This window comes from Physella acuta, unplaced genomic scaffold, assembly GCF_028476545.2.
Source record: "Physella acuta isolate Inbredline_101_S28 unplaced genomic scaffold, ASM2847654v3 ptg000050l, whole genome shotgun sequence".
NCBI lineage: Eukaryota > Metazoa > Mollusca > Gastropoda > Physidae > Physella > Physella acuta.
The window spans coordinates 900,082-917,018 of record NW_026731570.1 but is presented as its reverse complement, the minus strand read 5'-3'; the positions used below and the strand labels follow the sequence as shown (position 1 = coordinate 917,018).

Sequence of the window (16,937 nt, the reverse complement as noted above, 5' to 3'; positions counted from 1 at the left end):
GTCGGGTTTAGTGACGGCTATTAGGGGCAGATAATTTAGTATGAAACGATTTTAAACGTTGGGGGGGGGTTTATGGTCCTTAACGAGCTACTTATAGTGTTTTAAAGACATATTAAAGAAATATTTTCAGTGTCAGCGTTGGTACTGTCGAATTCACAAATTATGAATTACTGAAAAGTAGAAAAAACAACAACTAAATAGCGGCGTATGTTATGCCGCGGGCCGGCTCGTTATATTTATAAATCATAGTTTCATGTTATGTTCATAGGTTTATGTTATACTTATGTCAGGTTGATAGGTTTATGTTAGGTTGATAGGTTTATGTTAGGATAATGATAGGTTTAGGATAAGTTTATGTCAGGTTCATGTTAGGTTCATAGGTTTACGTTATGTTCATAGGTTTATGTTAGGCTTATGTCAGGTTGATAGGTTTATGTTAGGTTGATAGGTTTATGTTAGTTTATGATAACTTTATGTCAGGTTCATGTTAGGTTCATAGTTTACGTTATGTTCATAGGTTTATGTTAGGCTTATGTCAGGTTGATAGGTTTATGTAAGGTTGATATGTATATGTTAGGTTCATCATAGGTTTATGATAAGTTTATGTCAGGTTCATGTTAGGTTCACAGGTTTACGTTATGTTCATAGGTTTATGTTAGGCTTATGTCAGGTTGATAGGTTTATGTTAGGTTGATAGGTTTATGTTAGGTTCAAAGGTATATGTAGGTTCATGATAGGTTCAAAGGTTTATGTGAGGTTCAAAGGTGTATGTTAGGTTCATGATATGTTCATGATAGGTTTATGTCAGGTTCATGGACGGTTCATGTTAGGTTCATGTTAGGCTCATAGTAGGTTTATGTAGGGTTTATAGGTTTATGTTAAGTTTATGTTTGGTTTATGTTATGTTCATAGGTTCATATTAGATTTATAGGTTTATGTTAGGTGCATACGTTTATGTAAGGTTTATAGATTTATGCTAGGTTCATAAGTTTATTTAGGGTTCACGTTAGGTTTATGTTAGGTTTGTGTTAGGTTCATGTTAGGTTTACGATTAATTCAATCTAGGTTCTTGTTACTTTAATATCGAGTGCAATTAAGTAATTCGTGTCACGTTCAATTAAGGTGTAAAATTAAGCAACTTGCTAGCATTCAGGTAAGTTCATAACAAGTTCATGTTAGGTTCATGTTAACTCCGCTTTTAGGCCATTGGTAGGTTCATTATACGTTCAAATTAGGTTTAAATTTCATATTAGCCACATGCTAGCTTCAAGTTAGGTTTATGTTAGTTTATAGTAGGTTCATGTTACTATTATGTTAGGTTGAAGTTTTGTTAGATTTATTTGAGTATTATGTTAGGTTGAAGTTTCGTTAGGTTTATTTTAGGATTATGTTAGGTTGAAGTTTTGTTAGGTTTATTTTAGTATTATGTTAGGTTGAAGTTTTGTTAGGTTTATTTTAGTATGAAGAAAGGTCCTTGTGGTAATCAGTTTATCGTGTGTACCTTCTTTTCTTCTTCGTTCTTAATTTTAGTGTGGGAAGGTATCCCCTCCAACATAATTAAGTATACGTGTCAACTGGTTATACGCCAGATAGGCTGTTGACTCCAATTTCAGCTTGCTTTAGCTTTTTTGGATTTGCTTCCATTTCCTTTGTCTAACCAAAAACAAACTACAAGACAGCATTTGTTTGATTTTGGAGTTGTCTCTCCTAGAAGAGTGGCTGTCCCCTCGCTAACGAACCTCATCTGCCCGAGGGCTCGAACTGGAGACTTCGACCACGCAGACCCCTATCGAGTGTATAACAAACTTGTATTCTATTTGAGAATAATATTTAATTTTTGTGCCTCAAATTATTTATCACATAATCACCGCGAAAAGGATCACGTCAGTTATATCAGGTTAAATGTAGTCTCACGCCGTACCTTGTATATACGCCACATTTACTTTAAAGTGACGTAGTAGTATTTAACATCGGATCACGTTAAAATAATGTCATGTCAGTGTCACGTTACGACCTAAAATAAGATAAACTTAACCTAAAGTAGGATCACGTGAAAAAAATGTTTAGCCAAGATCACGTTAAAGTGATGTAGTAAGTCGAAATCACACGGAGCGTGAGCACTCTAAAAGCCAATTAAATGTAAAGAGAACAGACATCCAAAAAAAAAATCGTTTTTTTCTAATTAAAGACATTTTCCTAGAAATTAGGTCAAGTGATGGGCGTCGTTCCTACGAATAATGACGTGAAAAAGAAAGGGAGACAAGCTGATAAATAGGGAATAACTAGATTTTAGCCTTTTATTTTATTTATTTTTTTACAAACATTAAACGCAAATTTCAGGTTATTATACTTTGAATTAGTAATACACGTTGAATTAGCACTACACTAAATTCTCCCACACTAAATTCTCCCAAACTAAATTTTCGCACACTAAATTCTCCCACATTAGATTTTCTCATACTAAATTCTCACACACTAAATTCTCGCATACTAAATTCTCCCGCACTATATTCTCCCACACTAAATTCTCCCACAATAAATTCTCCCACAATAAATTCTCCCACAATAAATTCTCCTACACTAAATTCTCCCACACTATGTTCTAAACTCTCCCACACCAACAATCTCCCAAATCTAAACTCGATACAAAAATTGTCTTCACCAAAATCTCCCAAGCATTCAACTCCCCCATACTAGATTCCATCACACAACCCCCCCCCCCCCCACATAATATTAGTGTTAGTCCCGAGAGTGCACCAATGTGTAACACAGTTCACAGCGGTTTGCTGTCGTCTTTTGTTTGTTGGAAAGTATCTCGCGCGTGGAACTTTTTTGTAAGGGGAGAAAACAATGTTTTTTTCAAGGGAGGTAATTTTAAAAGTAAAATATAAAAAGAAGTGAAAAAAGTAGTAATAATTTTTGAAACAAAAACAAGAAAACTGACTTCAGAATTAATTATAAAAAAATAGATTTAATTTTTTTTTAAACATTTGGTAATTTATAACACAATGTTAATTACAACTACCAGTAATTTTTAATGTTAATATAATAATTAAATGTAACTTGTTTCAACCAGCTGTAATATTAATACCAAAAAGTTTTATTAATAATTGTTAGAAAGGAATGTACTCTTCCATTAATCACATTTCGGCGTATTTGTTTTATTTTGTCAGCAAAATGTAATGGATCTGGGTCGACAACCAATGGCTCTATCCACACATACTATTAATTATCTTATTTTCAGAAATCATAAAAATGCTTTTCTGCAATACTCGGCAATGAACGATATGATAATAAATATAAACAATAAACACTCGCTTTTCTATTAGTGAAGGGTGTTCAGAGTGAAATCGCTTTATCGTACTTTATCGAAACTCGTATGTAACGGAGCGAGTCAATATAGCGATAGATAATGATGGTAACTGTTTCTACAATGATTAACTTGTAGATGACAGAAAATATGTGTCAGGCGATACCACTCAAAATTTTTCAAATCTACAATCCTCGACACAACAATATCACGAAAACTAAACGTTCTTCAACATCATTTCGCCTATTTCAACTATTCGACTACGCAAGAATACCCTACGAAACAATTTTACTCTCTTTTAAACTACAATGAACAATAATTCAAAGCAACCTACTATAAACGATATATCAACACAAGGACACCACCTCAACTATTCTCTCCAAGCTTCACGCCATTCGATCAACTCTACCATCAACGACAAGACACGAGACTCGCCCTTTCTCCAACACATCATACCTCATCGATACTCTCAAACTACAACTACCAACCAAGAATCAATCACTGCCCAACCAAGATTGTAACACACGAAAGAAGCAAGGCCAAAAACGACAGAGAAACGATCATGTATTGTCGTGTACTCTATGTTATATCAAAGGAACCAAGAAAACGGAAATAAAAATAACAAATAAGAAGAACACGAAAAATAAAAACAAGAAAACGGAAGGAAAATCAAGAAAATGACATTGTAAAAATGGTATGCAATACTATGTATTACATGTATATTTTAACATGCAACCTATCCATACAGCTAGCTCCTGGCTTGAAGGGAGTGAACTGTGTGGAAGGAGATCTATTAAATCTAAAAAAAATAAAAAATAAAAATATCTGCGTATTTTCTGAAGTATCGCTCCGATGGCATTCCTTATTGCTACGATTTTGTATTTGCTATTTAAGTTCACGACAAACCCGGACCACGGCTCGGGTGGCTCAATGAAATCCTGGGCCCCACCCCTTGTAGCAAAGTCAACAACAGCAACCCCTGATCTACCACAGGAAGAATGTCCAGACCTTTATCCAACTGAAACACCCACTATGCAAGTACTCATCACTTCAAGAGGTCAACCAAACCTGTGAGGTCATATAATAAGACAGCTTATCAGCAATCATCAAATTCTTCTACTCAACTATGGTGGAGCTGACACCTGGTACTTCTCCTCATAAGCCCCTGACGTCACCACAATGGACAACACATGTAAAACACACGGTCCATATACATCGCATTTCTCACTTCATGAAGACGACAAAATCAACGGGACCCTTAGATGAGTACCCCCTACACTTAACAATGTTACATTCAAACAAGTACTACGCCTATATAATAAAAAATATATCCTGCTGTGTTTTTCTTTTGTTGTTGTAAGAATAAGCTTGATTGCTACGGCAATTTTTTTTTATTTACACTTTATTCATCGACTTGATTGTCAATGGTAGCTGGAATCCACATAGGAATTACTTGAGTCGCAATACAGGGGCGGAAGAGGGGGATGGGGGTGATACAAACCAATAAAATGATAAAAAACTGAAAATTTCACATTACAAAGTTAGAAAACAAAATTTCCCTTACAAGACAAATTCTACGATTTATTGAAATCGCTAGCTTCAAGTTAGGTTTATGTTAGTATATAGTAGGTTCATGTTCCGATTATGTTAGGTTGAAATTTTGTTCATGATATGTTTATTTAAGTATCAAGATAGGTTCATGTGGTTATCTGTTTATCGTGTTTATCTTCTTTTCTTGTTGGTTCTTAATTTTAGTGTGGGAAGGGATCCCCTCCAGCATAATTAAGTATACGTGTCAACTTGTTATGCGCTATATAGGCCATTGACTCTGATTTCAGCCTGCTTTTCTTTTTTTCTTTTGATTTGATTTTGGAATTGTCTCTCCTAGAAGAGTGGCTGTCCCCAGCTAACGAGCCTCATCTGCCCGAGGGCTCGAACTGGAGACTTTCGACCACGCAGACCTCTATCGAGTGTATAACAAACTTGTATTCTATTTGAGAATTATATTTAATTTTTGTGCCTCAAATTATTTATCACATAATCACCGCAAAAAGAATCACGTCAGTTACATCAGGTAACCTGATTCAGGTTAAATGTAGTCTCACGCCGGACCTTGTATATACGCCACATTTACTTTAAAGTGACGTAGTAGTATTTAACATCGGATCACGTTAAAATAATGTCATGTCAGTGTCACGTTACGACCTAAAGTAAGATAAACTTAACCTAGAGTAGGATCACGTGGAAAAGATGTTTAGGCAAGATCACGTTAAAGTGATGTAGTAAGTCGAACATCACACGAAGCGTGAGTACTCTAAAAGCCAATTAAATGTAAAGAGAACAGACATAAAAAAAAATCGTTTCTTTCTAATTAAAGACATTTTCCTAGATATTAGGTCAAGTGATGGGCGTCGTTCCTACGAATAATGACGTGAAAAAGAAAGGTAGACAAACTGATAAATTAAAGTGAAATAACTCGATTTTAGCCTGTTATTTTGTTATTTTTTTTACAAAAATTAAACGCAAATTTCACGTTATTATACTTTGAATTAGCAATACACTTTGAATTAGCACTATACTAAATTCTCCCACACTAAATTCTCCCACATTAAATTTTCGCACACTAAATTCTCCCACATTAGATTTTCTCACTCTAAATTCTCACACACTAAATTCTCCCGCACTATATTCTCCCACACTATATTCTCGCAAACTAAACTCTCCCACACAAAAAATCACCCAAATCTAACCTCGATACAAAAATAGTCTCCACCAAAATCACCCATACTAGATTCCATCTCACAAATCCCCCCCCCCCCCCCCAACATAATATAAGTGTTAGTCCCGAGAGTGCACCAATGTGTAACACAGTTCATAGCGGTTAGCTGTCGTCTTTTGTTTGTTAGAAAGTATCTCGCGCGTGGGACTTTTTTGTCAGGGGAGAAAACAAACAATTTCTTTTTTAAAAGGAGGTAATTATAAAATTAAAAGATAAAAAGAAGTGAAAAAAGTAGTAATAAATTTAGAAACAAAAACAAGTAAACTGACTTTAGTATTAATTATAGAAAAATCAATTCTAAAAAAGTTCTTTAAAACGTGATGTTTTATTACACAATGTTAATTACAACTACGAGTATTTTTTAATGTTAATCCAATATTTAAATTTAACTAGTTTCAACCAGCTGTAATATTAATACCAAGAAGTTTTATATTCACAACGGTCAGATATTTTTTTGGACTTGTTGATTCTTAAATGTTTGGATATTATGTAATTTTTTAATTTTTTAATTTTTTTTTTCTTTAAATTTAGACGTTTTGTATTATATCTATGTATAAGTAAACCGTCTTAAATGAATGAAAGTAGGCTACAAGTGAGAAAGAAATATTACTATTGTAAATCTGTATCAGTCCTCACAAGCCGATGATGAAAACTGTAATATTAAAGCGAACACACAACTGACGCTATAAATTACGTGTATGAGGCAAAAAAAAAAAAAAAAATAAAAAAAATAAAATAAAAAAAATTGGATATTATGTGTAACATCAACTGTCAACACAAATGGATAGTGTTGGGAAAGAGTGTCAAGAGTTAAACAAGAAATATGATGATTGTTTTAACAAATGGTTTGCGGAAAAGTTTTTAAAAGGAGTTAGAGATGATCCATGTATACCATTATTTCAAGTTTATCAAGAATGTGTTAAGAAAGCCATTAAGGAAAAAAATCTCAACATAGATGCTATAAAGGAGGATGTTCTTGGAACATCAAAAGAAAAGCAGAAGCCTTCTTGACCGATGAAGAAAATGAACCCCTTTGTAGATTTTCTTCCTCCTGTTTCAACTGGAATTTGTTGATTAACCCAGAACTAAATGGAAATATATCTGAATATTACAACATCACTCCAAAATATGTTGTATCCATGTCTTTACAAAGAATTACACAGTAGTGTCTAGTTAATATTATTCATCTGCTGAAACTTAACATGTTTTAAATGTCCATTTCATGTATTGAAACTATTTTGATTTTCTTTAAATAAAAGTCAGATTTCAGGTATAAAATAATTGTAAATACTGTTGTATATGACACTTTTTGAAATGTACTTATTTTATTCACTTACCTTTGCTGATGCAATATATTTTTGGTCATATAAACTTCATTCCAGATAATTATTAATGCTAATTGCCTCTTGTTTTAAACCTTAGGCTGATTCAATTGATCATCATGCATCAATATTAGTAACATTCAAGTTGAAATTCAACACCATTAGAAATAGTGTGTAGAACGTGTGTTTGGTGGTTATATGTTATATACAGTTCAGTACATATTTTAAGTAGTAAATAAGTGTTGGTGAAAAAAGTCTCTTTCATTCTGTTGCAGCTTTGTTGTTCACAAAAAAAAAAAAATAAAGCATTTATGGTCTTACCTGTTTAGAACTAAACAAAATGTATTGTACTTTTATCTTCCTGTTACAGAAGTACTAGAGTATACACTTTGAATGTTAACTAATTTTTAAAAAAACCTAGAAAATTTTGAAGTAAGTTTTTATTTTATTGAATACCAATGAAATTAATATCATCAATACATACTTATAGTTTGATAAAATTAAAAAGCAAATAAAATATGCACAAGACCAAAATAAGAGGCAAACAGAGCTTCAAGTTTTAATTACATTTTTATGCAGCTTATTAGATGCTACTATTTTTTCTAACTAATGTATCACTTTAAAACATTTTGGATTACAAACAAATTCTATTTTTTACGAGGTTTAATTTTTGTGTTCTGTATTGCCAGCATCAACATATTAGGGTTTAACTCAGAGATTTTTTTTCACGTATTTTTTAAAATTCTTAATAAATAAATATTGACAACACACTCATCATAATATATACATCCAGACATTAGCAGCAAACAATCATCCATTAAATAATTAATATATAAACAAAATACAATTATGGTCTAAATAACATTTACTCTTAAATCAGAGATTTTCAATGTGATCATAAATTGACAATTAAATCCACAATTTATTCTTTGCTTTACTGCAGTGATGTGTATCTGAACATTTTAACAAACACCTGTACATTTTATTACATTAGTTGTTTTTTTTAAATAAGAATTCTCAATGTATAGTAATAGTAGTTTAAGTCTATTGAGCATCAATTATAAAATGGCACTGTACTGCATATTAAAAAAAAACAACCCCACCAACCATTCAAATAGTGAATTAATTACATGCCATCAACACATTTTAAAATAGACTTAAAATAACAAAGTAACTCTTGCAGCAAAAATAAAACTGAGTATGATCTACAGTGAAAAAAAAAGTGTGAAGCTTCTATATATTTCTTTGTAATTCTCCATTATAAACAAAGCATACATACATCTCACCTCATTTTCACCAACGTCATCCTCCAAGACGACCTTTTCAAAAATTGTCACCGCCAACAAAGGGGTTGCGTCCTTGGATGTTCCCCCTAGGTCGAGAGACCGGAGGAGGAGCCACCTGGACTACGGTTTGGGTGGCTTAATGAAACCACGGGCCCAATCGTTTACAGATACAGCGAAGTCAACCGATCAATCAACAACCCTCATAATTGAACTGCCTGATGAAGAAAGTCCTGATCTTTTCTCGACTCAACCAACACCAAATACAGTCATGCAGGTAGTCATTCAAGCTAACGGCCGTGCCAATCTACGTGGACACATCATCCGCCAACTCATCAGCCCACACCAAATTTTGCTAATGAACTACGGACGGGGAGACACATGGTTCTAGACTAGATCTAAATCTACGCAAAAACTAGACGTAGAGGCTAAGTCGCTAAGATCAAGATTTAAACTCTATCTTCGCTAGAATCTATTCCAAAAATGAAATTATCTTTTAAACTATTTCAGGCCTCAATTCATGTTTCTTGACATTTATTTTCCCCTAACATGAGTTGGGAACCCATCAGAGCTGGATAAACTCAGGGACATTCTGCCGACTTGGACCCGGTTTCGAACTCAAGACAATCGTGATACAACTCTAGCGCTCTACCGCTTAGGTCACGCCTGTACTCTTAATACAGCGTAATATTTAAAAAAAAAATTTCCAGTAAAACGTGAATATTGTCGAAATGAATTCAGCAGTACATAAATAACAAGTCACCAAATTTAAAATGATGTCACCTGAATATCATAAGTCATGATAGTTAAGTTTAAGTCACCTCACCTAAAATCAAAAGATATAAAAAATTATTGGTCATCAAATTAAACCAAAACTCAAAAACTCACTTGTCAACTAATTCAAGTGACAAAAATGGTCTATACACTCTAATAGAAAGAAATGCGCTATACAAAAATCTGAAAATCTCATTAAATAGCCCCCCCCCCCCTTCCATACGCTACGAGATGTTAGCTAACCTCTCGATTAAATCACGAGAATAAGCGAGATTTGCAATAAAATGAAAATAAAAAATCAAGTCGTTAAAATTTAATATCTTTAAATTGGCGGCTGCATTTATAGACTTGATTTTTTTTAAAGAATATAAGTGGATATAAATATAACCAGACACCCTGTATAACCGTCAAATGAAAATAAAAGCGACGATATAATGTACTTTCATCCCACACACATTTCCCTATTCAGGCCACGCTCTCCCATTTAGCTATAGAACAACGATTAAATATTCAAATTTAATATTCAAATTAATATCTACATAAATATTTTTTTAATTAAAATGTCGTGTACCTTACTGAAGTTTCGGGAAAGTAAAATCAACATAACTAAGTCGTTTATTTCATTGTCACATAAACAAGTGAACTCTACTCCATCTACCCAATTAACAGGTCGTGTTTTAAAGTTTAACTTTACTTTTTTAAAAACTAAATTGATAAGTTAATCGAAATCCTAGCTTTGTTACACAATTGTATACACAATTTCCCCAAAGTTTTAATCAATTACTCGCTACAATCCTCGTCTGTGTTTTAAATTTAAACAACTATGTTGGAGATATATTGTAATCACTACGGAGTTTTAATTTAATTTAATTTAATGATCGTATCTATTGAAATTACCAGATTCTATCAGCAGAGTTTTGTTTGTAAATACTAGTGAATTAATTAAACCCGTACATTGGAAACGGCATTGTTTGTTGAGCTAACGTAAAGAATTCAATTTAAATCAATAAATTAGAACCTGGTTGAGTGATTGTGTATGTGAATATTTACACAAGAGGTAGATGTGATAAAATAAAGTTAGCGGCTGGCTGTATAAGTGTATATGGTTTAATTGGAGCTTTAGCTAGATTAAAGTTGTGAGTATTTGTATGTTTTTCCCAAATATTTTTATAAAACAACCTGAAGTAAACACAAAGCGAAAAACAACTACAACATACTTCTTGTTTAAATATAAATGAACACAAGTCAGTCACTATAACGAATACATACGGTTTTTTTTAACAAGCGATGGGAAATGGAGGGGGTAGGTGGAGTGTACAGAAGTCACTTCCCCCAGAGACCTTTTAAGTCTAAGATAGACCAATGGACCTTACAGAACCCAAATGACGTCGTATAACATGTGATTTTAACCGTGGGGAAAATAAAGCTGGATATGGAAGTACAGTTAGGCTCATAATAGTAATAATACGTGTATGTCAGGTTCGTGGTACGGCCATTTTAGGTTTATGCTTAATTCAATTTAGCTTTTGTAAATTTTATATCGAGTGCAATTTAGTAATTCGTATTACGTTCAATTAAGGTGTACAATTAAGCAACTTGCTAGTATTCAGTTAGGTTCATAACATGTTCCGCTTTAGGTAGGTTCATTATAGGTTCAAACTTGATGTTAGGTTTGACTTAAATTATAAGTTCATATTAGCAACATGCTAGATTCAAGTTCGGTTTATGTTAGTTTATAGTAGGTTCATGTTAGGATTTTGTTAGGTTTATTCTAGTCCTTATGGTGATCAGTTTATCGTGTGTACCTTCTCTTCTTCTTCGTCCTTAATTTTAGTTATTATACTTTGAATAATAAACTATACGTAACGTATTAAATAAAATATGTGAAGAAAATCTGAAAGCTTCCACTAATCCCACCACACACAACATGCGTCCACTAATCCCACCACACACAACATGCGTCCGCTAAGTCCACCACACACAACATGCGTCCACTAATCCCACCACACTTAAAATGCGTCCACTAATCCCACCACACACAAAATTGTGTCCACTAATCCCACCACACACAACATGCGTCTACTAATCCCACCACACACAAAATGTGTCCACTTATCCCACTACACTATATTCTCCAATACTAAATTTTCCCACACTTTTTTCTCCCACACTAAATTCTCGCACACTAAATTCTCCCACACTTAATTCTCCCACACTTAATATGTCCCACACTAAATTCTCCCACACTTTATTCTGCCACATTAAATTCTCCCACACTAAATTCTCCCACACTAAATTCTCCAACACTTTATTTTCCCACACTTTATTCTCCCACACTAAATTCTCCCACACTAAATTCTCCCATACCAACAATCTCCCAAATCTAAACTGGATACAAAAAATTCATAAAAAACGTTTTAATAACAAGCTTTTATGTAATAATGCACTAAAAAGTAGAAAATAAATTATAGACTACTATTTAAATAACTATAAAGAAAAGCTTCTCGGCCTTTTGGCTAAGATCAAAGTGTAGTATCTGTTATGGATCTACATGGATCTTAGCCATTTGGTTGGTCAGCCCTTTTTAGGGCTGGCTACCGGGGTCGAGAGCCGGTCAAATCTACTACTCTAACTCACGCAAATCTCGCCAACGACCGCTGTGGGGTTGCTCCCACACATCCCTCGAACGCACATGCCCTCGAGATGAGTCACCCAGTACTTGTATTGGGTGGCTTCAAATGTACGAGTGGCTAACTTTTCAATCTTCTTTTTTTCAGACTGACGACACCCATCTAGGAGAAATCTTAGGTGGGAGGTCTGTCAAAATCGCCAACAAATCGAACTCATCTACTACGTCAAACGCAACTGCCTCGCTCAACAAATCGAACTCATCTACTACGTCAAACGCATCTACCTCGCTCAGCAAATCGAACTCACCTAATACGTCAAGCGCATCTACCTCGCTTCCAACAAACTCACTACCACGCTGACGACACCCACCTAGGAGAAATCTTAGGTGGGAAGCTTACGTCAAACACTAGCAAATCAACTAACTGCCTCTCAAAGACCAACTACTCAACTTACCTAAAATAAACACTCGACATATCGCTCACCTCAAATATATGCTCCAAGCTCCACTCCATCGAACAATACTACCATCAAGACAACACACGAAGCTCGACGCCTCACCAACACATCGATCAACGCCTCAACCACGGATCATCCCTCACTAACACTCCCAAAGTACAACTACCAACCAAGAAGAAACCACTAACCAACCAAGATTGTATCACGTGCAAGAACAAAGGCCAAAGGACGATAAGCGCTCATGTTTTGTTTGTCATGTACTTTATGTTATTTCAAAGGAAACCAAGAAAACCGGAAGTGAAAACAAGTAAATCAAGGAAACAGGAAAATATAGAAAGAAACCAGAAGTGAATCAAGAAACACAAGGAAAATAACACAAGCAAAAAAAAAAAAATAAAAAAAAAAAAAAAAAAAAAAAAAAAAAAAAAAAAAAAAATAATTACTCTTACAATTTTTTATATTTTATTATTTTTAATTTATTTTAAAATAAGTATTTTTTTACCTTTCATTTTTTTCCATTTTTGATGTTTGAAATCATATAAAGAATTTCGTGTTGATTTTAAGTATAGTTTCGCTTTTAAAGCGGACGGTCTATTGGTCAATTGAAGTAGAGTTCACTTGTTTCTGTGACCTCTCAGCACTATGCCTAGCCGCCTTTACTTTCCCAAACAAAAGTTAGGCACCCATCAAAGTTGGGTGGACTCAGGGACGGTCTACTGACTTCAACCCGGATTCGAGCTCGAGACTTACGGGTTAGCAGTCTAGCTTAATTAATAAAAAAAAATTTACTCTCTTTAAAAGCAAAACAAAGCAATTGATGTTCATTTCTTTGATGCTGTGTAAAACTATCAAAAATTATTATAACTGATTTAAGAGTTTAAAACAATTGAATTAATAAAAAAAAACTGGTTGAGGACTGTATAGGTATAGATGTTTGAAAGGGAAGAATGTTTGCTTTGATGTGTCTCATGGTAATAACATAACTTTTCCGATTTTTTTTTTAAGTAATAAATTTTCTATTTTTTCTATATTAAACCTAGTATTACCAAAAAAAAAACAATTTAAAAAATGACTCTCTTTAAATTGCAAATAAAAGTAAATTAAAAAAAAAATTAAAAACAAAATCAAAAAATTACTCTCTTGTCCTTGTACCCTTGTACTGTAGGATAAAAATGTCACAGAAATAAAATCATAGAACGAAAGTAACATACATGTTCTATATAAGTATCGATTTACTTGTTGGAAAATTGTAAAACCTAGCGCGTCAATACATGTTACTAATGTTTAAAAAAACATCTTTATACACTTTAAAGGCATTTTAGCTTCCAATATTAATCAGACTTTCATCTCAATAATTAAAAAACGATACGATAATTTACATAGCCTCTAGGTATGTTACATAGTGAATTGAATACTCGCTATAAATTATATACTAAGTAAAAGTACTGTAATCAAACAATAAATTGTATTTTGAATTATATTTACTATTATTCTCTTTTCAGCCGGCCTTGTATGTAAACAGTGTGTATTGACGTTTTTTGCGTTAATGTCGGTTTTTGTAACGTTTCGGCATTTAGCCTTGACCGCATGTTTTGTGGTGAGAATGGTTCATGAGATGGTGCTGGTAAATGGGGTTGAAATTTTAATGAGAGGGCAGATCATACTAGTTGCGTATTCTTCGGGCAAATGTAATGTCCATTTAAAAGAAACGTATTTCGAATACACAGTGTTGGGTACGAAAATTTACATCTTGAAAAACCCACAGGGTACGTATTTCAGTCTGATTATATAACTTAATTTATATATATATATATATATATATATATATACTAGGCATACTGCCTAGCTTCGCTTAGGTTTTTATTAATTTATATCAATATTATATTTATTAAATTTATGTTAATTCGAAATTTTCAAGTATTTAGTCAATCGGCCTTAATGTCCCTTGCAAGTTTGTTGTTTACTCCTGTGAATATATTTCCTATGCTTTTAATTCCTACGACATTTTGTCTGTGATTTTTTTATTTCTACAATCCTCGTAACTCACCACCCATCACCGCCACCTCTAACTACACCCCCACCATAGCCCCCTGTAACTACACCCCCATCACATCCATCTCTTACACCTCATCACAACAACCTCCACTTACCCCGCCCATCACACCCACCTCTAAATACACCCCAATCCCAGCACCTCCTCTATGCCCCCATCCCAACCACATCCACTTACCCCGCCCATCACACCTACCTCTTCCTACACCAATATCACACCCACCTCCTCAATACCCCCATCACCCTCTCTCAGTCCGTCTACATCTACATAGTCTGGTCTGTGCTGATTTAAAGACTATCATATTGAAAAGAAATATTTTAATTACACAAAAATATTAATTAAATTTCCTTTTTTCTCATGTCTGGTTTGAAAGTCTGAAAAGTTAATCATTTTTAAGTAAATAAGATAGTGATTGTTATCCAATATTATAACTTAATAATAACATGTTGATTATAATTTTTTATTGCCAAATTAAATAAGCGACAGATACGTTAATGTTGATACCTTTTGTTTTTGGTAATGTTTTTTTTTTGCGTATCTTAGACGGGGTGGGGGTGTTTGGTGTGGTGAATTTGTTAGGGGTGGTTTTATTGAAGGAAGGTTTAAGAATTTAGTATTTAGTAACATTTTTTTTATAATGAAAAAGAGTGACGCCATACTGTCTTATCCCCCCCCCCCCATCTCGATTGAAATAAAGTGATTCAAAAGTTCACACAGAAAGTTCACAACAAAATAAGACACACACGTTACACTTCAGACGTGACACTTTAAGATATGCTACACTCCAAAATGTTTCACTACCAGGAAAATGACTCAAAAAGTGACACCCTAAAGTCATACCCCCAAAAGTGACACCCCAAAAGTGACACTCGAAAAAGAGACTCGTGACATCCCACAAATTGACACTCCAAAACCACACTCCGGAAAAATGTCACGTCAAAAAATGACAGACATGTGACACTCTGTTGATCAATTGCCGGAAGAATCATTTCAACAAATGTCAGCAAAACTTCACCTCAGTGACACGAGTTATTGCCCTTATTGTCAATAAAACCAATCACATTGCATATTTCGTTTCGTTTACTTGATTTTCTGTTCTTTGCTCCCGATAGCACTGCAAGTTTTTAAATTTAGAAAATACAAAAAAAAAAAAAAAAAGAAAAAAAAAACGAACAATACAATTTAGCCCAAATCCAAATGTCTTTCAGATTTTTTTTTTTCAATGTCAAAAAATACAATTTTCTAGGATATTATTTTTTTAATACTTTGGCTTTCAAACAATTTGAACGCTCCATCAAACTACAGCTGAAGCCTCCATTGAACATTTCTGGAATTATGCTGAGATGGGGGTGGGGGGGGGGGGGATAAAATAATAGGGAAAGGGGGCGGGACGGAATAACAAAAAAAATCTAAAGAGGGAGAGACGCGAATTGACCTTGTGTAGTTTAAAAAACAGCAAGTAAAGAAAAACACAATGGGGGGCTATCACGTGACATGCTAATCGGGTCACGTGACTTGAACTAGACCAATGGGCTTGAGGTGAATTGGTGAAAGGTGTAAGAAGTTGTTTGATCTCAATGGCTTGAGGTGAATTGGTGAAAGGTGTAAGAAGGTGTTTGATCTCAATGGTTTGAGGTGAATTGGTGAAAGGTGTAAGAAGTTGTTTGATCTCAATGGTTTGAGGTGAATTGGTGAAAGGTGTAAGAAGTTGTTAACTTGCTTCCCCCTTCCCAAAAGGTAGCTATTTTACAAACAAATTTAAGTTTTAATTAAATACACATTAACTTACTTTACATTCACGTCGTCAAAGAATAAGTCATGCCAACGTCACATTAGATGTTTTAATGAGGTTATTAATTAATTAATAAAAAAATAAAGTCAATTAGTTCATCTGAAAATCTCCTTACATTTCTTATATATGTTTACCTTCGCCCTTACAACCACCACCCACCCACCACACAACACCCACCACACCAACTCCGCTATGATCGAATCCCCCATCTTCCTCTTACAACGCGAAAAAAAAAAAACTACTAGTAAATACTTCACCAACTGTTTCCGCTATGGCGGAAATTTTTTTTATCGATGCGGGCTTTTGAGATGAGCGATTATCGTTGTAAAGGATAAAAAGTACCAGCGATTTATCCGGAAAACGCATTAATATTTTATCCCGCGCGTGTATGCGTACTGATCATGTGGATTGAGAAAACATGTTTTGGCGATTCGCTTCGTTTTCGCGTTTCAACTGAATTTTATGGACCAGATTCATGAGCCTAGTAAAAATTTTATAATTTATTCAGTATTTTAAACGACATAAAAGGTATTTTTA

General features: G+C 33.9%; 1 pseudogene; it reads left to right on the top strand.

Moving 5' to 3' along the window:
- Positions 1-11,964: 11,964 nt before the first annotated feature.
- On the top strand, positions 11,965-12,091 carry LOC131945961 (uncharacterized; annotated as a pseudogene).
- The last annotated feature ends 4,846 nt before the right edge of the window (positions 12,092-16,937 follow it).